Source organism: Cygnus atratus, chromosome 26 (assembly GCF_013377495.2).
Source record: "Cygnus atratus isolate AKBS03 ecotype Queensland, Australia chromosome 26, CAtr_DNAZoo_HiC_assembly, whole genome shotgun sequence".
NCBI lineage: Eukaryota > Metazoa > Chordata > Aves > Anseriformes > Anatidae > Cygnus > Cygnus atratus.
Window position 1 is genome coordinate 5,678,184 of NC_066387.1, and position 24,460 is coordinate 5,702,643.

General features: G+C 48.4%; 1 protein-coding gene across 10 annotated transcripts in view; it reads left to right on the forward strand.

Annotated features, from left to right (window-relative positions):
• Positions 1-837: 837 nt before the first annotated feature.
• Positions 838-24,460, forward strand: part of RFX2 (regulatory factor X2) — a 60,122-nt gene continuing 36,499 nt past the window's right edge. For 3 of the 10 annotated variants that reach the window (XM_050715698.1, XM_050715704.1, XM_050715705.1), the window contains exon 1: positions 847-966. The gene's annotated coding sequence lies outside the window, so the exon portion shown is untranslated. Of the gene's footprint in view, positions 967-3,722; positions 3,868-5,634; positions 5,788-24,460 lie in introns of all 10 variants that reach the window. The other 7 variants (XM_050715697.1, XM_050715696.1, XM_050715699.1 and 4 more) reach the window with 5 other exon arrangements.

Consider the following 24,460-nt stretch of genomic DNA (forward strand, 5'->3'; position numbering starts at 1 on the left):
CATCATCCTCATTCCTCCCCCCATCTCGTCCCAGCCACCCCAGTGCCCCCACCTTGTCCCTGCCATCCCAGTACCCTCATCTTGTCCCCACCACCCCAGTGCCCCCATCTTGTCCCCAGCACCTCCATCTGTTCCCTGCCACCCCAGTGCCCCCATCTTGTCCTCAGTGCCCCCACCTTGTCCCTGCCATCCCAGTACCCCCATCTCGTCCCCAGTGCCCCCATCTCATCCCCACCACCCCAGCGCCCCCATCTTGTCCCCAGTGCCCCCACCTTGCCGCTGCCATCCCAGTACCCCCATCTTGTCCCCACTACCCCAGTGCCCCCATCTTGTCCCCAGCGCCCCCATCTTGACCCCAGTGCCCCCACCTTGCCGCTGCCATCCCAGTATCCCCATCTCGTCCCCAGTGCCCCCATCTCGTCCCCATCACCCCAGTGCCCCCATCTTGTCCCCAGTGCCCCCATCTCGTCCTCACCACCCCAGTGCCCCCATCTTGTCCCCAGTGCCCCCACTTTGGCCCTACCACCCCAGCGCCCCCATCTCGTCCCCGCCGTCCCCGCCCCCCTCCGCTCCCTCCCCCCGCCCCGCCCCACACCGACTCCCTCCCTCGCCCCCCCCCGCTCCCGCCAAAGCGCGCGCCAACTCTCTGCCCCGCCTTCTCCCCCTCCCCATTGGCCAACCCCCATGAAATCCCCTCCCTTCCCTTTGACCGACAGGCCTCCACGCCAACCAACGGGCGGCGCCTTGCTGGGTGCCCCCCCCCCCCGTCCACCCCCCACTCCGCGGGCGGGCGGGGTTGGGCTGTGACGTGCTGGGGGGGGGGGGGAGGAGGGTAGCAACAGTTGCCTCGAGACCCGGCGCGAGGCGCCATAGTGACCGTAGCCCTGGCGACTGTTCCCTGCCAACGGCAGCGCCGCGCAGCCCCGGCGGCCCGAGGGCGGCGGAGCCCGGCGGGGAGGGCACGAGGTGAGCGGGGCCCCGGGGGGGGACCGGGCCGGACCGGACCCGAGGGGGGGGTGTCTCGCTGGTAAGGGGGGAGCGGAGCGGGTTAGGGTGTGATGGGGGGGGGGAGGGATGTTAGGGCATCGCTGCGGTGGCCGGGGGGCGGCTGTGGGGATCCCCGGTCCGCACGCTGGCAGCGCCTCCGCGGGGCCGCGGGGGTCGGTCCCCAGAGAGTCCCCAGGGAGGAGCAGGGAACAGGCAGGGCGGCTCGGGGAAGTTCCGGGAGGAGGCCCCGCTGTGGCTCCCGGTGACTCCCCCGTGCCCCCCCAGTGCTCCCCAGTACTTCCCGGTGCCCCGCCCCGGTGTCCCCACGGTGCTCCCCGGTTCCCTCCAGTCTCTCCCCGGGTTCCCCCCCCCGTTCCATCCGGTGCCCTCCAGGCTCCTCCTGGTCCCCCCCCCCCCCCCGGTGCTCCCCCCCCCCGGTGCCCCCCGGTCTCCCCCCGGTCCCGGCTGCCTAGGAGGAGGCGGCGCGGAGCCTTCGCTGCGCTCGGGCGGTCCCAACTTGCGGCCGTTTCACCGCTTTTCTTCCCTCCCCCCCCCCCCCCCAAAAAAAAATCCCCCTGGTGCCAGCACCGGTGTTCGGCCGGGAGAGAACCGAGCCCGACCTCCGGCTCCTGCCCTCCTCCGGACCTGGGGCCTCGGTTCCCGGGAGGCAAGCGCGCTGCCACCCCGGCCGCTTCCCCTGCTGGGCTGGACTGGTGCCTGCCTCGAGCAGGAGTTCCTGCAGTTTGACCAAATCTTTCCGTTCTTTGACTTAGATACGAAACTTATACTTTTTTTTTTTTTTTTTTTTTTTTGGAGGGGGGTTGCTTTTGAAGGAAGCAAGCCCTAGTTATCAAAGGAATAAAGAATAATTTTTCAAAGTGCTTTATACTTTAGCTCTGGGGTTATTTTTAACCTGATCATACCCAGTTTCAGAGACATTAGTCAAGGCTTTTCTCATCTGTTTCTGCCCAAGCTTTCCAACTCTCTCTCTCTGCTACAAATCATTTGAGAATACGCAGCAATCCCTGGTCTGGGAGTGGAAACGACTTCAGTCAAAATATAAAACTTTGTCTCCCCCGCACCAGGGTTCATTCTGCGCCTCCACTCAGACTTTCTGATGGGGTTTGCTTCAGTTGGTTTAAGTTGAATTTGCTCCAGTCTCGGGTTTTCAAGAACTATTTTCAAGTTCTTTGCCTAGTGAAAGGCTGCTGGTGTGTGAGGGAGGCATCGCAGAAGGCTTTTCTCATGGTTGTCTGTTTGAAGATGGCTTGGGTTGGCCAAGGCCAAGGTGTCTGTCCCTCTCTTTGAGGAAGCCTAGGATGGGCAAAGCGAGATGTCTGACCTCCAGATGGCCAAAGGCAGGTGAGGAAAAGCCACGCTCAGGGGACCAAATTGTGGTGGTGGATGCCTGACAGCAGGGCTGGCGGGTGGTGGCTCCCACGGCAGTACCCCCTGTTTCATTTTGGAAATTGTATTTAAACAGAGGAAAAAGAAAAAGCTGGTTCTTGCCATCTCAGTATTGCTGTAGCAAGCGACCTGAGATTTGTTTGAAGTCTGTGGGGCATTTTGTGCTTGCCTTTTGGTGTATAATGTTGTGGGTGTGCTCTGTTTTTTGGTTTAAGTCTTTAGAGTTCAGGTTTTCAAAGCTGTACCTGTACCAGCAGGGTTTGGAAATGCCCATCTTTTCAAAGGGAAGCTGGGATTCTCATGTAATTGCAAGATCTTGGCCCGACGGCTGAAAACACGCAAAAGCAAGTGAGGGTTGACAACTGGAATTTCTTTGTCCCTACTTGCTTTCTGCAAAATGGGAACGATACCAATGAATTCAGAGGTGGTGATAAGGAGCATCCAGTGCTACAGAGGAATGCAAGAGCCAGGTCTGTCAAACTTCACATGGGATTCCCACAGGCAGTCCATGCTTTGCATTTCCCTGCTGTGCCATTTGCATCTCATGAATTCCTCGCATAGTACCATGTCCCTGTGCTGGGGCCCTGCCTTCCAGCTCTGTTCCCTGTGGAACGGCCCAAGATGGAGTGCAAAATCCCAAGGCTGGGCTGCAGCCTTACCCTGTGATCTGCCTTCTCAAAGAGTGTTTTGTGTGTTTGTCACGTAAATTTGGATGTCAGGTGCGTAGATTGAGGCCCATCCTTGCGAGGTGGCTTGGCACAACGTGCCCTGTTGAGTTGCCTGCAGAGGGGAAGGAAGGGAAAGGGGCTCCTGTGCCAAGGCCTGAGGCTGAGCAAGGTCCTCAGAGTCAGTGTTAAATCACATGTTACACGCATATCTGTGCATACATCTGAAATGCACTTGCTCTATCCTTTTGCCTGTGTAAATATGAAATTGTAGTCTAGGGCTGTAATTCATGAAGACGTGAACAGGTATTGCCTCCAATGACATCAACAGCTGTTGTGTGTCCTTGCTCTCTGTTGGAAAATTAGGAATCATAGAATGGTTGGAAGGGACCTTGAAGCCCACCCCATCCCACCCCTGCCATGGGCACGACCACCCCAGCAGCCCAGGCTGCCCCCAGCCCCATCCAGCCTGGCCTTGGGCACTGCCAGGGATGGGGCACCCACCTCCTCGGGGCATCCTGCACCAGGGCCTCACCGCCCTCAGGGGGAAGAATTTCTTCCTTCTATCTGATCTAAATCTCCCCTCTTTTCATTTCAAGCCACCCCCCCCTTGTCCTATCCCTACACCCCCTGACACAGAGTCCCTCCCCGTCTCTTCTGCAGCCCCTTTAGGCACTGGCAGGCCGCTGTGAGGTCTCCCCGGAGCCTTCTCTCTCCATCCGTTCCTAGCAGAGCTGCTCCAGCCCCTGAGCATCCCCATGGCCTCCTCTGGACCCGCTCCAACAGGTCCAGCTCTTGTGCTTTTTCAGTTAAGTGTATTCATGGCCACTAAAAGTTACTTCTGCACTTGTTATTGTTATTTCTCTACCTTTTTGTGACAAAAACATCTTCAGAGCTGACATCAATTTAGAGCTTTAGTCAGCGGTTAATAAGCGTCGCTTTTCCTAGCTCTGTCAAAGTAAAATAGATGGCGCCAGTCGTTGTCTTTAAATAGTCTCGTACTTGTAACAGCTCGGAGCATTGACAGCTGTTAAGTTTAATCAGAACACGGTTTTGCTTTTAATACAAGCCTATAACCAAAGCCCATGTATTACATCCTCGCCTGTTTCCCTCGGTCGGTTTTAGCACTTGAAATTGAAGCGCACCCGCGGTGTGCAGAGTCACAGAACAGGGAGGGCAGTGCTGATTCAACAGGCTTATCTTACCACCCGCCTTCTGGGCCAGAGTTTCTATTTAAACCAGCATCCGTCCCCCCCCAGTCTCTCCCGTGCAACAGACGCCAGCGCGGTTACGGCCGGGCCGGCAGCCAGCTGGAGCAACGCCGTGTCCTGACTGCGTGCCCTGGGAGAGGAGCACGGGCACGCAGCCCCCAGCTCCGGGGCTGTGCCGCTGGGACTTGGAGCACACGCGGGGCTTCTTCCTGCGAGCTGCGCCCTGAGACGAGGTGCTTTGGTTTGTTTGTGCTGGCCGATCTCTATCCCTGCGTTCAAATGTTCACAAACCCGCCTTATTGTCTAAGAATGTGCTGTTTTTTTCTGTCAGGCCATCTCTGCCTAACTAGCGTGTGAACTAATTATGCCAATAATATGCAAACGGACAAGAAAAGTCTTCAGCACAAGCCACGTACCCCTTAATACACTGTACAAGAGGATTCCTCTTTGTTCAGGGCACTGCCTGCAGTTAATCCCTTTTCGCATCGCAGAAAGCATAGCGGCAGTTATTCAACGCACATCGTACACAAACCGCTTCCAGTCAGGTGATCGAGGGAGAAGAACCAACACCTTCAGCTTTGGGTCATCTTTTTATGAAAGATTGCTGTGTTTGTGATTCACCCACCTAAAGCAAGGACTAGAAAAGGTTAAAATTTGCATAGTTCAGCCGACTTGTTAGAATAACCTTTGGCTGCGTGTAGACATGTGGCTTCATGTCCATGACTGAAAGTCTTCCTCTTCCAATGACCTCCGTGCTCGCTTATGACCCGGGGGTACGGCAGCCTCTGTCCAGCACTACGTTTACAGGGAGAATTCTGAAGCGCAAGAGGAGCGAGCCTCTTCCCAAACTTTATGACTGGTTTTGTTTTTGTTAATCTGGTGTTTTACAGGATTTAAGAGCTGTAGAAGTGCCAAATGAAGGCATCTGAAAAGTAATTTAAAGGCAATTGCTGAGTGTGTTTTCTTTTTTCGAAATGAGATTTCTACTAAGAAATTAAGAATTTCTTTTTCTGAGTTTAACAAATGGCTTAGAAGTCTCAGCATAGTATGAAGGTGTCATAGCGACAGGGCTTTGAACGAGATTAGCGACTGAAGGTTGCAGTTGCCTTCAAAGAAACGGGGGTCACAGGATGCTGTGCCAGCGAGGACTTTATATAAGCAAATACAAAAAAGAATTGGCTTCTTTCTTTCCTTGTCCCAAATCAATACTTTGCTGAAGGAAATCCTCAGCATGGGAGGAGGAATTGTACCAACTGGCCATACCCTGCACCAACACGTCGTTTTGGTGGTTGGCGTTGTAAATGTCCAGTCTCCATGAATCGTTCCTTATGTTCGAGGTGGTTCTTCTCTGTCTTCGTGTGCAGGACTGCTGGCCCGCATGAGGACAAATGACAGCACGCCGTGAAGATCAGCACGTCCCTGCCTTCTGCGGCTCAGTGATGACTTAGCTCAACTTCTTTGGGCTATCTGCTCGTTACAAAGCCTCCATTCGTTACACAGAAAATACTGGAAAACAGGTAGGAATCACCAGAGGGGAGGAAGGGCCAACGCCTGACACCTTCCCCATGCTTTCAGGGGAAGCGGAGAGACTCCCGGCCAGTCATGAGCAGAAGCAAAGCAAAACCAGGAGGCACGGATGCTTCTGTGGGCGCCGCTGCCCAGGGGCTGTCCTGCTGGCCCAGCTGCTACACAGCTTTCTGTTGCTTGCTGCATCCATGCTGAGAGGCTTTTTTTTTTTTTTTTTTTTTTTTGCATCTCCTGCAAGGCAACAGCAGCGGTGGCTCCTGGCATCACAAACAGTGGTGTCTGCTGAGGGAAACTGTATTTTCTCCTTCTCTTTTAGAGAAGAGGTTCATGGTTACAGTTTCTCCTGTGCACCTTTGGAGTGCGTGCTTTTCCCTTCCTGTTGGAGCTGAACACGTGCCTGTGCACCGGCAGACGTGCTGCAAATCCACACGCGTCTCCTCGGTTGGTGTGCTACATTTGAGTGAAGTCCCCGGGGCATGAGTGAATCTGGGTGTGAAGGAAGGGGGTTCTGTCTCCAGAGCTGTGGTTTTTTAAGTGCCTAGCTTGTTTGGAAGTGCTAAGGTGAAATCAAGACCGATCCTATGTGGTGATGCATCAGTTGTTCAGGAGAATTGCCTGTGAAGCACTGGGGTCACGTGGCTGGTGGGTCTTCGAGGTTAATGCAAGTCAAGGCCCCCAGTGAACTGAGCACATAATTAAGGGTGCTCCTTCTTTTGGAGATGTCATTAGTGAAGACTGACAAGAAACATCAAGGAAAGAGGGGGGAAAAAGGAAAAAGTGCAGGTGGAATGATTATAAACAAGCAACTGAAGAGTAATGAGCAATTTCCTCTAGCTGCCCTCTGGTTAGTCATTTTTAGGTTGTTCTTTAGTATTAGCTTAAGATCCCGTTGCTGCCATGACAACCCTGCAACTATTCGGGATAGTTTCTGACTAAACACATACAGCTGGTCAAACATCCAACTTGTTTGGGGAATTGCATTAGTTATTTTATTTCTTCTAATCCCTTTTGGAGGGTATCTGGGATGCTGGGAGTGCAACATGCTTTAGAAAAAGGAACCTCATGGAGACAGGTAATACCCAAAACTGCAAGAGAAGGCAAGAGTTTAGTAACATTCTGAGTGTAACCTCCCTGCTCTGTGCTAGGATATCTTTCTTCTTTCTCTTCCCTCCCACCCTGAGTGGTCTGGAAGGTACAGCCAAAACTCAATCTGAAATCCAGCCCTGGGATGTGAAACACTGGGGCGGATGTGGGTAAGTGCAAATGGACCAGTTCTCTCTAATTTATCTTCAGTCTTTGCATTTAAACAAAATATTTTATGTGATGTTTAATCTTCTGCCCTCATCCCCCAGAAGAACATGAAATGTGGATCTTTTCAAGTAGTCATGACCTTAAATGACCAATCATGGGAGGAAATTTTTCTTTCATAGTACAGATCATAAGGGAAATACTGGCTTCTGGTCATCCAGCTAATCTTCAGAGCTTACCTCTTCCTAGCAAATATTTGTTGCTTTTAATGTGGTAGATGCTTGGCATTGTTCAGAACACTTGCACGCACCAGAGAAGTGAAATCTCTCACCCAGGTCTTAAAACTCTTGAAGAAAGAGTGACCTGTCCTCCACGGTTGTTTGAACTCAGGATGCAGCTTTCTCTCTATTAATAGCCTTCCATAACACTGTAAGTGCAAAATTTGCCCTCCATGTTCTAGGCGCCACCTCTGTTACCTTCACTTGCTGAGGCTAACGACCTGCAGCACCCTGACTGGAGCTGGGTGTCGTACAAGTAGAGGCTGCTCCTGCCTGTGGCTTAGCCCAGAGGTCTGTTGGTGTAGATGTTCCTCCTCGAGGGAAAACATCTCCTATATCTTCCATGAGATTGCTCCCGACACCTTGACCAGATAACATTTACCAGATAGGAGCCGCTGGGTGGTCGGGGCTTCTGCTTGCAGCGCTGACAAACACGCATTGACATTTTGGAGTATTGTCTGGTATGCTGCAAACATGAGAGACAATTGTGTAAGGTAAGGAGTTTAAAGACAGATAATTTCTGTTTCAAGTTATACAGGGGCACCAAAAGTGCTTTTTGATTATTGCCACTGCTGGTTTTGACACTTTTATTCTTCCCAATCTAGCTGTTGCGTAGAACTTAAAGAAAACACTTTTTTTTCCCTAAATAATAATAAAAAAGTGGATTCAACATTTCTGTAGCATTTAATAAACTGTGTTCTGTGTGTTCTCAGAATTTCAGTATCCAGGTAAACCTCAGTGTTGGTCTACAACATAATCTGGCTTGAGGTAGAGGCACTAAGGAAATGTAGCTTCTTTCAGATTTCTTCTCTAATATCAATTAAAAATCATTAGTGTTTGAGCTGCCATAGCGCCAGGAACCCCAGTGTAAACTGCGAATACATTATCTGGAGTGCTGCAAGAGGTACAGTGGGGCCGGTCTCTGCCCCAAAGTGCTGATACAGGCAGAGGAAAGATTGTTTTACGAAAAGATGGGGGTTAAGGATTTCGTGCTGGCAGCGTGCTCTGGTCGCAGCAACCTCCTGCTGCAGCCCCTGTCCAAGACATTCCAGTGCTGTGCCTCATCTGCTGCCTGCTGCGTAATCCTCCTGCTTGTTGGGGGAACGGCTGTAGCCACAGCCTTTGGTTACCAGGGAAAAGCCCAATGTGTCTTCGAGTGCTGGCCTGCAGAATGTGGAGGATCTTTAGGGTCGCTGAGACACAGAACCCTGCCAGATATCTGCTCCGCTGAGAGCAAATGCCCTCCCTTACCCGCGGGGTGGAAACACACAGACAAGGGAGCTGTGGTGTCGGTGCTTAATAAACTGCAGACCCTGATTTTGGAGTTGATTTTTTGGGAGCTGGTATTTCTGGTCCTTAATGCCCCCCCGGGGACACTAGAGTAAGGGCCAGGCAATGCCTTTCTGCTCGTTCCATCGTCTGCTGCCCCGGGTTATGGGGCAGTGGGGCAAGTCTCTCAAATGCAAGCTGTGGACCGGTTAGTTCTCTGCATGTTTCCTGGCTGCAAACACCTGGAAAAACACACTGCACCTTACTGTAATGCTTAGGAGTTTTTAAATCCCCTACTGTTGCCCTGCAGGGAAATGTGCTTTGACTTTAATTCCACAGGTACCATGTCTTCATAGGTCATGTGTAAGAAGTGCTAATCGTCTCCACCTTAATGAGGACTGAAAGGAAGCACTTTAATATCAAAATATCTGAGGGCACGTCTGTCAACAAAATCTCTCCATGTGTTAATTCAGACACTGGAGCTATATTTGTATGTCTATGTGTAGAGATCTATTTTAAAATATGTATACAAACATATGTATAAATTATAATATAGCATAGCTCCAAAACAAGCTACACTGAAGGGTGCTGCTTCTGTGTTTCTGATGCGTCTCCTTGCCTCGAGACTCGGTCCTCTCTGGCTTTCCATGGGAGCCCTGTGCCCCCTGGGGCTCCCTGTGCTGTGGGGCATGAATTTCATCTCTGATCGAGCAGCTCCTGGCTCCTCATCTACTGTGGCTGCTGAGTCTGCGTGGGAAACTCTGCTTCCATTGCTCTGCTTTCGTTTCCATTTTGCATTAGGGAAAAAATTCAATACCTGTGTTTTTCTGGGAGCCAGAAAGTTGAGATGAGTAGTCTTGGAAGAATTAATATTTATTTGTAGAGTGCTTTGAAATCCTCAGATGATTGCTGCTTTACTCAGTGATCAAAATCAAACAAACGTGCATTTTTTCGATGGTGTCATTATTGCTTTGCTTCATGCCCTTTCAGGATATTTTGTGCAGAAAGCCTTGCCTTTGCCATGAGGACACTGAGAGCAGAGGAGTGACCTAACCCGGCTGTGGCTGCTCCGTGCCCTCCTTTGAGAAGTGCTTGGTGCCATTGCTGCCTTTTTGGCTCTCCTCGTCTGCGTGGGAGCTGCTATCCACAAGAAGCACCTGCTTGGAGGCTGCAACTCCCCACTTTGTTCTTCCCTTGTTAGAGGGCTGGAGATGTTGCAGGGTGTTAGCTGGTAAAGATGCTGAAACCACGCTCAGAGCCATGTTTCAGTCTTGTAAACTCAGAGGGCAGGACAGGAGAGAACTTAGAAATTCCTTAATTTGAGAGATGCTTCTGGGGAGCAGAGTGATTGGGCAAGTTTTTGCTCAAGTGACTCCAGTATTATGATTCTCCAGCTTGTTTTATAATCCAAGTGAGAACATTTTGTAGAGTGCATTCAAGAAGTAAACTAACAAAAATATTTGGGAGCATGATCTATAGAAGAGCTAAAACTCTGTTATATGCTGCTCTGTTTGCAGCATCTGATGTGAAACACGAGAGTTTCAGTGAAACTCCCTCTCTGCACATTTCAAGAGATGATTTATGTTGGGGATTGAATTTTCACAGCTGTATTCTAACCTCTTGTCCTTAAAACTCAAGCTCTTTTCCTAAGTACCACTAAATAACTAAATCAATACATCATACATTGCAATTCTTATTCATGTTCCCTGAAGAATTACATAATGCTTTGGTGATGAGTCTCTTATTAGTCTATTATTAAGGAATTTTTGTCATAGCTTTTATTCTGGCAGCTACTTGGTTGAACTTACATTCTGATGTTGGATGACAAAATGTTTCGTGGTGTGAATGCATCTTCCCAGTTTCTAACTGGTTTCTTCGTATATGAGGATTGAATCGTGTGATTACCCTGAACGTTAGATGCTTCTGTTGGAGAAAAGTAAATTGTGTATGGATGTATTTCTACTTTACACTTCTGGCTTGTAGCCATCCAAGGCTCATAATGAATTGAGAGATGGTAAGAACTGATAGCCTATGGCCTTTATGAAATAATTTTCATACCTTTTTCTTAGGTCTATTAAAATTAGTAGCTTGTACCAGAAAATTCAGAAAAGGGTTGAGCCTACTGTCTTTTCCTGGAAGCATCATCTTCCCCCAAATCAGCAGTAGCATGTGCTGATGAATGGAAAATTCAGGATCAGTTACAGAAGGTACGCAATAACAGGTGGGTCTAACGATGTCGTAACAGAGGATTTTAGTTTTAAGTCTGCCCTACTCTCCGCCCCGCAGAAATCTCACTCGGCTGGGTACAGTGCAAAGACTGTGCTATTCCTCTGAGACAACAGCGTGTTGAAAACCTCCTTCGGAAGTTAAACTAATCTCTGTGCTGGTGCCTTTTCATGAGTTTGTAACAACAGTCAGTGTTTTCTCACTGCAGAAGCACAAACAAAGCTCTCGCTGGGACGCACGTGTGTGTGCTCTCACAGAACTGGAGATCAAGGTTGCAGACATGATTTTGTTGTTGTTCTTTGCAAATGGCTTCAAGCATCGTTTCTGCAACTGTATCTAAGACAGACACAACAATGTCTTTTGTGAACTTCAGACAAACAGCTTGTGGTATTCTTTTGAGTCTGTTATTTGAATTGTGCCTTTGAAAGAGCCCTCAAAAGCTTCATGTCAATGTTGGCCGTTCAGTTAGCTGACTTTTTTGGCGTGTAGCTATCATGGCAGGAAAAAAAAATAAATCAATGTGCATTACAGTTTGCATTAGTTCTACTGGAGTGCTTTTTGCTTCAGCAGTTTAAGTGCAGATGTAGAGAGACGCTGCTGTCTTCTTTTTTTCCTCCATCTGCAGTAAGTAGAACTCCACAAAGAAAATTGTCTTACTTGATTTAAATATATATATGCCATTAATGTCTTTATTGGATGTATTTCTCTGACCTATAGCACTGAACTAAATCCATTCGGTTCTGATTTACATCGTGCTAAACAAGAACAGAACCTGAGCTTCCTGTTTCAGAATCACAGAATCGTCTAGGTTGGAAGAGACCTCCAAGGTCACCGAGTCCAACCTCTGACCTAACACTAACAAGTCCTCCACTAAACCATATCACTAAGCTCTACATCTAAACGTCCCTTAAAGACCTCCAGGGATGGTGACTCAACCACTTCCCTGGGCAGCCTATTCCAGTGCCTAACAACCCTTTCAGTAAAGAAGTTCCTCCTAATATCCAACCTAAACCTCCCCTGGCACAACTTTAGCCCATTCCCCCTTGTCCTGTCACCAGGCACGTGGGAGAATAGACCAACCCCTACCTCGCTACAGCAAAGAAGGCTGAACCTGGAAATTCAGATTTAACAAAAAACAGATTTAACAAAATCTACTTTTTTTTTTTGCCTTTGAAATAGGCAGATGGGATCATGTAACATATCACTTGCTAAAGTTTATTTTGACTGAAGTCTGATGTCAAGTAGCATCCCGAGCAAATATTTAAGAATAAAATACCGTATTGGTGACTTACAACTCTGTTGCTGTTAGTTTAAACTAACTATGGGTATAAAATCCCTCGTGTTGGCATGGATTCTGTTAGCAGAACAGTAATTGTTTGTATATAGTATCTGAAACCAGTGGTGTTTTCTGCTGTTACATTAATGGAAAGCATGTTTTGACATCTTCTCCTTAGCTCACTGACTAAACTGTCTAGATTTGGAATTCCATCTGGCTGCAGCAAATAAACTCTTCCCTCTCTTCCCCACCCAAATCTCTTCTCAGTAAATAAATGAGCCAGAACAGGTTAATTGCTTTTTGAGGGCGCAAATCATCCTGCTTTTAAAATTGGCAGTGCAGTGGTCCTTACTGGCTACCTGCCTCACTGAGGCTCTCCAAGAGGTATTGCAAGCTTTTTGAAAATGCTTCAAGTTGTTTGAAGCACGTTTGTCTTGTAAATACCTTTGGATCATAGCCCATGAGAGACCTATGAGTCAGGGAGTACGAAAGGGTCAAGTAGGGATGTTGTAGAAACCCCAGCCCCATGCTTTGAGTAACAGAATAAATGAGTTTCATCTGGCAGTGCCAAAAACCATCCACAGTTAATGCTCCTCAACCTGTACTCTCTGCCTTTCCTAAATGTTTTTTTTTTCCCCTCTTTGTCTTGTTGGGGATGAAAGCTGCAAAGAGGAAGAATATGGGGAGATCAGTGTTACCACATACCTTCTGGTTTGCTTTTTAAAGACTGGTTTTATGCAATTCAGTTAATGATAGAAAAAATGGTGGAGAGCAGTAATGGGTCAATAGCTAAACAATTCATAATTTAAAAAGAAAAAAAGTAAATGCTCAATACCACTGGAAGATGTGAATGCTGACTGATCCCTCTGATGCTTTTCAAGCTGCACAGCTTAGACAGGAGAATCAGTCTAAGGTGATTTAATCAAGCCACCTGTGCAATCTCTCCTATTGAAAAAATCCATTGAAAGCTTACCAGCCCACACAGAGGAGCAGAATCTTGACTCCTGATGTCTCAAACTGATCTCCCTCTCCATTTAATGACAAATCTTCATTGTTCTTTGCAGTAGAATAAGGGGAGAGTTGCCACTGAGTACTCAGAGCAATTCACTATTTTCTGCCACGTGCTTTTTGCTTTAAAAAAAAAAAGGCAAAAACAGCATGGGTGAGTGCTTCAGGCATCTCTGGAGGATGCTTCAGACCGCACTGTTCAGCTTGTGCTTCTGTAGGCTTTGGTTTCTAGGTGCTGCAGCTCAGACAGCATCTTTGCACCTCCCTTATTGTTCCAGGAAGAAAGGAGCTACTCCTGCTTTATCCAGCTTTGATACAAAAGTCTCCTAAGCTGTGGTGTCTGCAAGGGAGACTGACCTTGCTTACAACAAGAACAAGTTTCATTAATCCTTGAACTGTTAACTAGGCTCTTTGTGTGAATTTGCAAACATCTGGCTAGCCGAGGGAGCTCCCCATTCCTTCAGGAGCCCCGATTCCTCCCCTGCAGTGGCCATCTCATTCATTTGTTTTAAGAATAAAAATGTGGGAGGCTTCCTTACAGGGGACCAAGAACATTCTGGCTCTTGGTTAGGTGGCTGCTGGTGAGGTGCATGTGGACCTTTGGTGGCACAGGAGGGACCCTCAGCCAACTCTGGGCATCTCTCACCACTTAAACTGAGCCTGAGCGAACAAGCACAGCAGGCTGTCACCATCTGAAACATCCATTAAATAAGAACAAGGAGATGTCCCAACCACTGTGTCTTGCGGGCGGTAACTTGCCTTTGTCAGGTCAATCCAACTCACCATGCATTCTTCCAGGAGAAGATGGTGATGCTTATGATATTGTTTCTCACTCTGCTTTTTTGCCCTTTTTTTTTCTCCTTTGTACAGTGCTGTTAGTATTTTTGACTGAAAAAGCATTCCTAGAAAACTTCTCTTTGCAAATGGTGCTGCGTATTTTTTTTTATTGGCATTTGCTATGCTGATTCTTTGGCCTTAGGAGGGTAGTTACTCTGTTCTCAGAGCTGACAGCTTTCCTTTCTAGAGGAGATAGATGTGTTTTTCCACCCTTGCCTAATTTAGATGCTATTGATAGCTTACAGAATATTATTTTGCAGAGTAATTAGTTTCTTGCATTCGACTGCAAATGAATAAACTATTCCATGCTTCCATCTGCAAATTACAAAACTGTTACGTGAAGTTTACTGTTACAGAGCTGTAGGGACTCCAATTTAGTTTTCATTTAATCAGTTCATTTTATGGAGGAAAATTTATATCAAATCTGGCAGCCCTTTTAATAGGTATGTTTCAGAAATGAAATGATGGCTGCTTGTGGTTCCAAATGTGCTGTGACATTAGTATTTTTTTGTTAAAAAAAGCCATTATTGTGTCTCTTAGTTGTGAAATGGGCAGTCATTGTGTGTAAAGAAATTTGTTTTAATTTTAAAAGGTTTTGTCATCCTCAGCTGCAGGCCACTATTGTTGCTTACAAGTGCCGCCCCAGCCCTGAAAATGTCTCATAATTTGAAAAACAAACATTTTCTGTCTGGCTTCTATTAAAACGTCTAGCCCGAAAACCTGAATGAGGCTAGTGACATAAATCAGTAGGATGCTCTCGGTTAAGGCAGGTCCTACTTTCTTGGTTTGGAATGAGGAAATGTGAAGTAGGAGACGGAGTGGTACCCATGTGGGGAGGAGAGCAAGGGTGTAAAGCTCAGCATACCTGATGCCCTCCTCGCCTTGCTCACCTCTGGTGTTGTGGCTGCAGTGGGGCCTTCGTGCACCCGGGGAGTGGGGTGGAGAGGAGGCCCTGCTCCCGGGATCCTTTTCCAGCTCTGGAGGTGCTGGAGGTGTGCGTGGGCTCCTCACCATCCCTGCGTGGGCTCTGCTCCATCCTGCTGCTGCCCAGATTGTAAGCTCGGGCATTCCTAGCATTCCTCCCAGTTTGTATCGCAGCTACACAACATCTAATTACACTTCCCTGCAAAGCTAGCCAGCAAATTAACATCATAATGGATCTTAAGGTTTGGTAATTACTCAGAAATGTCACTGGGCTTGAAGAGTGCTTTGGTTCCAGGGCAGCAGCTGCGCGCAGGCTGCTCCCTGCCATGCCCTCGCCTTGCAGGTGAAAATTTGTTGGCATCCGCTCTTCCTGAGATGTCATTGTCCTTAGCAGCACCTTCCTCTGCTATGACGGGTTGCTCTGGCAACCGCTCCTGATCCAGGAGCATCGCTAAGTTTGGGACCGAGCTCTCAGAAGCAGGATGTGTTGATCTTGGTGTTGTGTGGTGGGGGACAGCCCCCCCAGAGGGGCACAATCCCTCGGCAGAGCGTATGCTAAGGCTCTCTTCAAACGCCAGCCTTCTAGATCCTCTTACTGCACTGCTGATCAAGCTGGACATACACACGCAGCACTTAAAATATCTACCACAGCTGGGGAAAACTCAGTGAAAGTAATGCTGCTGCTGGTTCGGGAGCTGCAGTTCCCTGGTTTCTAGCAGCCCTGTTTTTCCTGCGTGCACACGCATGCGTGCTTTGGGGAAGGAAGGGAGGAGCTGGGCTAGTTATTGATAGAGGCATGGTTTTGTGATCCAGTTTGGACTTGGGAGGTATCCTAGCAGAGACAGATGAAAGAAACTTAGACGAGACTTTTTACCTTGCTACTGCTTGGTTTTTGATGGCTCAGTTATTGGCATAAAATATTCTTGCCCTAAGACTGTTCACACTTTTTTGCTCTTCAGATACGAGACGCTTAAATCCAAAAATGCCAAGTAATTTGGAGAGTGCCTCCCATGTTATCGTTGTGTCCTCCAGGAGCTGTTACCCTATTTTTGTTGTATCGATGCTTTCGGTTCACTGTGAAGCTGGGAGGGTGGTGGTGAGGCACTGGAACAGGTCGCCCAGAGAGGTTGTGGATGCCCCATCCCTGGAGGTGTTCAAGGCCAGGATAGATGAGGCCCTGAGCAACCTGATCTCGTGGTTGGTGTCCCTGCCTGTGGCAGGGGGGTTAGAACCGAGTGATGAATGAGGTCCGTCCCTTCCAACTCAAGCCGTGCTCTGATGACAAGCTGTATGGTTGACTTCGAGCAGTAAGCCTCCCAGGTTTTTTGCTGACCTGAAGCATCTCCCCCTGCCACTTCTGAACGCCAGCAACTGCTACCTACCTTCTTTTGTCCTGTCACAGTTTTGATTTTTGTTTTCTTTCAAGCAAAATACCTACTGAAGTCTCCAGAAGAGTTGCCTTTTGTGGAGATGGAGATGATGCTTGCCAAATGGTAGCAGAGCTGGTTCAGGGTCAGGTCTCCTTGTCGTCTGTCAAGTTCTACCTTAGTTTTCACTTGGACAGGGCAACTGCATTGCTTCTGCCTCCCCTGCTTTACAGCCTTGTCTTGGCAAAATGAGGGCTTTATCATCACAAGGAAAGCTACAAGCCCTGAAGGACGGACATCTTTCCATGTTTTAACATGAATCTCTTCTTTCACGGCACTTCAGTGCAGCAGGAGCAGCGGGGATGTTTGCCCCCCTTCACTCTGGGCACAAAACTGAAACAAGGGTTTGGGAGTCCTTGCACGGAGAGGCCGTTACCCCCAGAGGGTGGCTGCATATCCTGGCACACCAAAAACGAGGGCGCTCGGGGTAGGGGGCTAGTGCTGGGTGCTGGAAACCCCGTGAAGCCCAAAGCTCCTGCATCGAGAGCATCCCGCGGGGCTGAGTAACCTGGGCGTCCTCAACCCCTCCGTGGCTCTGCCTCCGTTTCCAGCTGAGCTCAGCCAGCGTTGGCTTTGGGGTGAGAACGGTATGCTGGGAATTGAGGTCGCTGCCTTTTTGTAGGAAAAGGGGGAAGGAATGAAATAATAGTTAATACTTAATGCATATGAGCAGCGCTGCTGCGCGGGTTGCCTAGCAGCCGCCAAGACAAGCAGGAGAATCAAAAGGCCTCTCTGGGTGAGGGTGGCTGGAGCTGGGTTCTCGGCTCGCGGGTGGAATCCGACCCGTGCACTTGGGTTTTTGGAGGGGGAGGAGGTGGTGGAATTTACCACTAATGGATATTTTAGCTCTGTCGGATCATCGCCGGCCGCTCCCCCGCCCCCATCTGTTTTTCCTTTTCAGTTTTTCAAGTGTTACTTGGAAAGCTTTAGCTAAAGGGAGGTGTTAAAGTTTTGTATGGTTTCTGGAGACGAAATGGGCAAAAACCTCTCAGAGCAACTTTTTCCTTCTATTTAAGACTGTATCTCCAGCAGTCTGTAGATTGTTAGAATTTCATGGTCTCAATATACTGCTCAGCACAGGCAGTAAATGCTCTATAGACTGGAAATAGCATCTGCAGTCACACTTAACTCTTCCAGCATCGCAAGAAGTGGATGTGGGTTGCGTTTTCTGGAAAGCAAAAGTAGAAGGATACTTTGGGGGATAGGAAAGGAAGTTCAGCTAGTACATGACTGTGAATAACCCCCCCTCCTACACGAGGCCAGAAATCCCCAGGACTATAAGGCTGTATTAAAAACCACTAGGAGATAAAAATTAGGAAGGCTGACTGTTTAAATAGTGAAATTGGGTTCTTTGTGATGTTTTAAGTAAAAGTTAGAAAGCCTGAAGCTTCTTCCTGGCAGGTACAGCTCTGTGGGAGTAACAGGACTCCCGAAACTGAAGCTGTAACCCCCCTTCCCCCTCACGATAAGAGAGGTGTCAGCTCTCAATGTTAATGTATTTTCCTCATCCCAGAGTAACTTTTTAGCATATTAAAGGCAGGAACGAGGGCACTTAGCAGAAAGGAGTGGAAAGAGAAAAGTCTTGGACTTAGTTTGCCCATCTTAATAAGGAGTAAGAACAATGGCTCTTTCATGGCATCGAGCCTCCTGCGCTTTGAGTTGATAGGACCTGGGCTAACGCCAGCCAAGAGATCGCTCTGGTAACTTTGGTGGAAAGACCGAGGGGCAGCAGGGTCTAGACAGCGGATTCTGGCATGCCTCACTGGCGTTTCAATGGGACTGGAGGTATCAGGAGGTTGGTTCTGGTCATCTGTGCTTGCCCCACTGTCGTGGCAGAGATGTTCCTCTTAGCCAGAATCATCTGTGGAAGTCCTTTACTTGGCCAAAGGTTGCAACGTTAAGGCATCTTTTAACTGTATCTCACGCAGCTTGGAGACTGAAGTCTACCATAAGGCAATAGATAAGGAAGAGGATAGTGTCAAGGAGTTTGAGTTTACTTTCTGTACTGAGTGTAAATGCTACCATTTCACCTCAAATCGCCACAAATGATGTGCATTCTGTTGCTTTGCTGGGGAGATGCTTCAAGTACTGACGCTTCTTAGTTTTCAGTTGTCATTTTTAAGGTGTCAAGCAGTGCTCAGCTCCTGGCTCTTGCATGAGCCGTTGCTCTCTGTTGAATGCCACTCCGGGCATCATGAGCACAAGATCACCAGCCTGCTCCAAAATGCTCTGGGGCCTCCCCTTCTGGAGAGCAGGAGGCCTGCGACTGCCTCTGAGAAGGAGGTAAATGATACATGCAGTCGCCTGCTAGAAGACTGAGGAGTGCTTTGGCGGCTGAGGTCAGCCATAGTTTGAAAATCAAATCCTGCAATAAAGAACAGAATTTCCAGAAGATCTTATAAAAAGTACTCAGTACTAGAACACTTCTTAAATCCAGTGGACAGGTGATTTCTGCTTTTCGTGCCATCTGCCTCGGAGAAGTGAGCGCCTTCCTGCAGGCCTGCTGCAGTGCCCTGGACTGTGCTGGTAGGAGGTAAAGACCAGAGGAACTGGCACAAAGGAGACACTGACAGCACCCTGCAATTCCTGCAGTGATAAGGTTTAGCACTAATCACTGTGAAGGTGAGCTGACAGGATGCCCGTGCCCAGGCTTAAATTTAAAAGCAGGAGGGACAAATTTTGCCCCAATTCTGTTCCTATTGAATTTGGGAGACTATGACAGCAGCACATGTCCTTAATGATGATTAGCAAGCACAGCAGAACTTTTGTGTTTTAGATCGTACCACTGCGCTCAGGACAATGACTCGTTTCCACCAGCCCAACAAAAGTCTCTATTTCTATAGGGTGTAAGCTCTCCCTTAAAATCCTGTGGTTTTGAATTTTTGCTTGTGATTAGTTGCCTCAAATTTTAGTTTAAAAGATGGGAAGTAATTAATTTAAATTAGTTCCCCGTGCTCATGGAATGAGAAAAAAAATCTTTCAGGTGAGTTTCTCCTCTCCATCAAACCAGAGCTGACTCCCAGTGCTGACATCCTGGGGAGCCCAGGACCCCCAGGTACCACAACGAAAAGCAAACCTGCCCTAAGCCAGCTGCATCCCCCTTGAAAAGGGATCACCAGTTCTCCTGGGAAATTTTTAGGACTCTACAAATAAGCGGAGGAAAAAAAAAAAAGCCAGAGAAATTGTGGGGTTTGTCTGTCTGGGTAGCTGTGTCCATGGGGTGCCAGTGCGGGGCTTCCCTGGGCAGCGAGCCCCAGGGGAGGGCTGCTTGTTACACTTTCTAAAAGAGGTTAATAACATTCGGAAAAAAAGAAATTTTAAAAAAGTTCCTTTCCTGGGCGTTTGTTTTAAAGGGCTCTAAATCCGTTTACTTTGAAAAAAAAAATGATTTAAAAAAACCCAACAAAACAATTGAGCACCTAACGCACACCCCCAGGCCCCCGAGCTCCCCCCCGCCCCCCCGCTCAGTTACTATAGCAAAGAGCATTATTTGTCGATCCTCCCCGGGCTTCTGAAAATACCCGCTGACATATTTAGTGTGCTCTCGCCCCGGCGGCGTGCGCTGGGGACCAGCGGGCCTGGCATTGTTTGGTTTGGGAAGTGTTCCCCGCGTCGCGCAGCAACGCGCCCTGGACGCGGGAGCGGGCTCCGTCTCCTCTAGCAACCCTTGTTGCTCCCCAAACATCGCAGACGCGCGCGCCAGGGCGCCCGGCCCCGCTTCGTCACCCAACATCTGCAGGCGCCTTCCGCCCAGCCGCGGGCCGCGGGCCCCTTTGCTTGCCGGCCCACGCTGTTGGGCCTACTGGTACTCGTACAGAGCCCGGATGGGGCCGCGTTTTCCCCCACGTTCCCCCAAGTGCTCGGAATTAGGGCTAAAGCTGACTGTCCTGCTCCCCTCCCTCTCCGCCACCCGGTGGTTATGGGATTCGAAATGACTCTAGTCATCCCAGTCGGCTCGATAGGCTTGGCACGATCTCGGGCTGTCAGTGCAGCACCGAGGACGTGCTTTTAGAGCTGAGCTTCATGCTGCTGCTCAGAGGATGGGAGAAACAGAGCGGGGCCATCTGCGTCTGCCCCTCCGTTGGCCAGAGCAGAGCCTGGAGGCTCCGTGGGCTGAGGTGGCTGTCGGAAAGGCACCCGCTCGCCTCTCCCAGCCAAAAGCATTGCCTCCAGGAATTCCTTGTCCCGAGAGGAGTTATAACTCCATTCATTCTTGTTCAGTAACAGTTCTTTTTCTTTCTGGACACGACTGCTGCAAAGCGTGAGCTGTCAGAATAGCGCATGTTTGAAGCCTTTATCTTCTCCTATCCATCTAGAATGCATCTGTCCTATTCCTGTCCTCACCAAAAATACAGCTGTGCCTTTCTCCAAGTGCACAGTGTTCACATGCATGTTCCCAAGCTGCTAGGTGCAGCACGCACCTAGCACTGCAGGGGCAGAGCTGGCAGCTGCAGCTTGCAACCCCTCGCCAGCCTGTGACCCCTAGATGAGCACGCTTGCGAACGCACACAGGCAATGTGAATTTTTTTACTGTATGTGCAAAAGGAGTACCGTAGTACCATTGGCAAGCGAATCCCAAACTCATGAGAAAAGCTGGCCCCGGAGACTCTGACAGCCTCGGGTCATTTTTGCCCCGTGGGAGGTTTTGCTGCGGCACGAGCCACTCCACAGAGGGCAAGACCCTCTTGAGACCCCCAGAGTGCTGTGGTGCTCCTGTCCCAGTAGCACCAGTCCCGGAGCAGGTGGCACAGCCTGAAGGAGCATCTCAGGCATAGATGGAAGGACGGTGCAGACAGGGCTTGTGCAGACATTTGAGCAAAACACTTAACCACTTCTTGTTCCTTTCCTTGCCCCAACTCCTTTCCGGCTTCTCAAACCACCAGGTACAAACCCGCAGCAGTTGTAATGCTCCTGACTGCTCCCTTCTGTGCCTCGCACCGTATTTTCATGCACCTCATGATGAAGTCTCTCCCCTGAGTTCAGCTGCTGTTTTAAAATCTGATTTAAAGTTGTCTTGTTTCTGAATGGCCACAGTTTATGTTTGTGGCTTGTTCTGCTTAACTTTGTTAAGCACCACAACGCTTGGAAATGGTGCTATATAAATAAATAACAGCATGTGGAGCTGCGCTGGCAGTGGTTACTTCTGCGTTTGCCGTTTACCAGATGGGCATGGTGGAAACAGCTGCTGCTGCCGTTCCACATCTAAATGAAATACTGCAGCAACTCGCCTGCTTCACATGGGAATTGTCAAAGGGGCAGCTAGCCTTGAGACCATTGAAAGGATTGGCTAGTCTAAACAAGTAAAAAATGAGGCCCGATGAACATACGGGTTTAGATTCTGCTGTTCCCTTGGAGTTAATGTAAAATAAGGGACATTCCATATTCCAGTCTCCTGCCATGGGACAGGCTGTACAAGTGGGCCTTGCCAAAGCACCGTTGAGCGTCCAGCATCACGGCGCAGCCCCTTATCCCACCGGGGAAGGCTGAGGTGTGTTTGGGTACCTGGGGTAGTGCCAGGGGCTGCAGCCTGCTGGGGCCAAGCTGCCAGGTGCTCTGGTTCAGTGCATGACCGCACCTCGAGGGTTTGTCCTGGTAAGGAAGCTCTCAAGTGCTTTTGTGCCAGGGTTTTGCCTAACGCACCGCATTTCCCCTGTTGAATCACAGTGCTGGGAAACCCTACAGCGTGTGCATTAAAAATATGGGAAGATGATTAATTTGAGCCCAGAACCAGGGCTTGCTTTCACCACGTAGTGCCAATGCGTGTGGTGCCCGAAAGGCCTGCATGTGGGACAGAGTGTAGTGTGTGACTGTTTTTTCCTCCTTCCAGATGTGAAGGCATCCTGACTGCTCAGCACGTGTCCAGAAGTTGTTTCTTGGGCAGCATTATTTGCCATGGCTGTAGCAAAACTTTTCTGAAGTCAATTAGCTAGCTAATAGGATGCAAACAAGGATTTTCAAGCACTTGTTGACCCGGCTGTGCCAGTCTAAAAATCTGGAAGCTGTTGAACTTTTTCTTGAGACCAAACCACTGGGGCTCTTGCAGGTAAGGCTATCAGGAGGCCAAGGGTGCAAAGCAGCACAGCGGTAAACGGGCAGGGTGCTGGTCCTTGTGTTGCCACACGCCAGAAGGGATGTGTTCAGGTCTGAAGGAATCCAGACCTGCTTTTGGCACTTGGAGAGTGTTCGAATTGTTAAGCTGAAAAGAAAACGAGGCTGGTTTGTGTATGGGAGGGAGGTTCACGAAGTTACTGTGCCCATGTTCAGGTCTGCGATCTGCACGCATGGGATTTGTCGTCACGCTGCTGCCAGGAACGTTAAACCGTCGCAGCTTCTGCTGTTCGGCCTCAGATGGCTCTTAAGGAAACTCCGATTAGACAGCCAGCACAGATACATTCCTAGCTCTCTCCTGCCTCCATGAAAGTTACTTTTAAAGAAACAGCAAAGATTACTGAGCTGCTGTTACGCACCAGTTACGTATGTATGTGTGCATATATATATTACATGACTTGATTCCATGAAATCCAGTTAAAGACTGAGTGTATATTTGTATTTCAGTATATTATTAACTACTGCTAATAAAAGCTGTTTCCAAATTTGTGTTTTTCCATGAGGACCATGTTTCTGAAAAAAACAGCTATACTGCCTGCTGCCCTCGAAACCCATGTTTTGGGTTTATCTGTGTTTCCAGGTAACTAAAGCTCTTAGACAAGCAGCGTTTGCTTCTGTTTTAAATTAATTTAGCCTAATCAGTGGAAGGCTCTGGTGCCTTCTCTGTTTATATCATTTTGAAGCAATTTAATAAGCAGCCTCTCCAGAATCAGCTTATTATCAAGTTCCTTTTCATATTTGCTTTCCCCCTTCTATCCCCTCCACTTACCACTGCTTATTAAAAGGCTAAAGGTTATGACATGTGGTTTGGGACACCCTTTAGATGAGCTTGCTCAGGTGCCAGCTCCTGTCTGTCTGGTGTATCATGGTTGCCAGGTATATAACATTTTGGATAAGGATGAGGTTCAGGTGCTAAGCAGCCATACGTACCTGATACGTGCAACGTCCCTGATACGTGGCAGAAGCTTTGCTCTCCAAGCCTCCACTGTATTGTCTGAAGGACACTGTAACTGTAATCCTGAACACGGGTGCTGCTAGAGCAGGTTCTCTGGTTCAGCCACCTGAAGGTCATGAGTTTCTTCTAGTTTCACCGACAGGTGCGCTGGAATCCTGTTTTCCCAAGGTGGGATACGGGGCGCAGACGTGGGAGCACGCTTGTCCTTCGTCTCAGCTCAGAGCTGCATGGCAGCAGCCTTCTGTTCCTGCTCATGGGCCCCTCTGCCTTCTGGGTTTTGTGGGCAATGGGAAAAAAAAAAACTATTTTACTGATAGGAATTTCAGGGAAACACCTGTTATTTCCTGGAGATATCATGCTTTGGAGACAGGCACAGCAGGAATTAAAGATGTATGTGGAGGCAGGAAGTAAGCTGGTTTTAATACAAATATTTGCTCTATGGTGGTGCAATTCATGCGAACGCATTTTTATTCATATAATATAAAAAAACTTTTTTCCAAATAGAGACACTTCCTTTCTGTGCTGCAGTTAAAACACAAATAATGCCTTTTCAGGGCAAATTATTAAATAGACACTATGCCAAAAATGTTGAATGAAATGGAAAATACTAAAGAAAACCTTCTTGAATAAAATAGATGTGGCATAGAGAGTGGTGGATAAAGTCAATGGATTGTGTGCATCTGCTAGAAAAGAAAGTAAAAATCTGCTGTTCCTCTCATTCCTTTTATTATTTTCGATCACTTTTGAGCGTATTGAGGGTTCTGAGTAGTCAATATATTAAATGTAGAAACCCTAGTTCCTTTTTCTATAGTCAAGTTTATCAATGCACAAGGGACAAAATACCATTTAGAGCTTGTATAGCACATGGTGGTTAAATAGCACTTTTATTTCTTCTGAATTCCATTATTGCCATTCTGTTTTTCCTATTTATTTAAGCTCCAAGCCAGCTTGAAAAAAGTTCCAGAAACAAAATAACTATTTTAAATTGTAAACCTTCCTTTCAAATATGCAAAAAATGTACAAAACCAACCAAACAGAAAAAAAAAAAAAAAAGGAAAAACTTGGATTTGAATTTAGATCCAGCAAGTCAGTGTTATGGATGAGAAA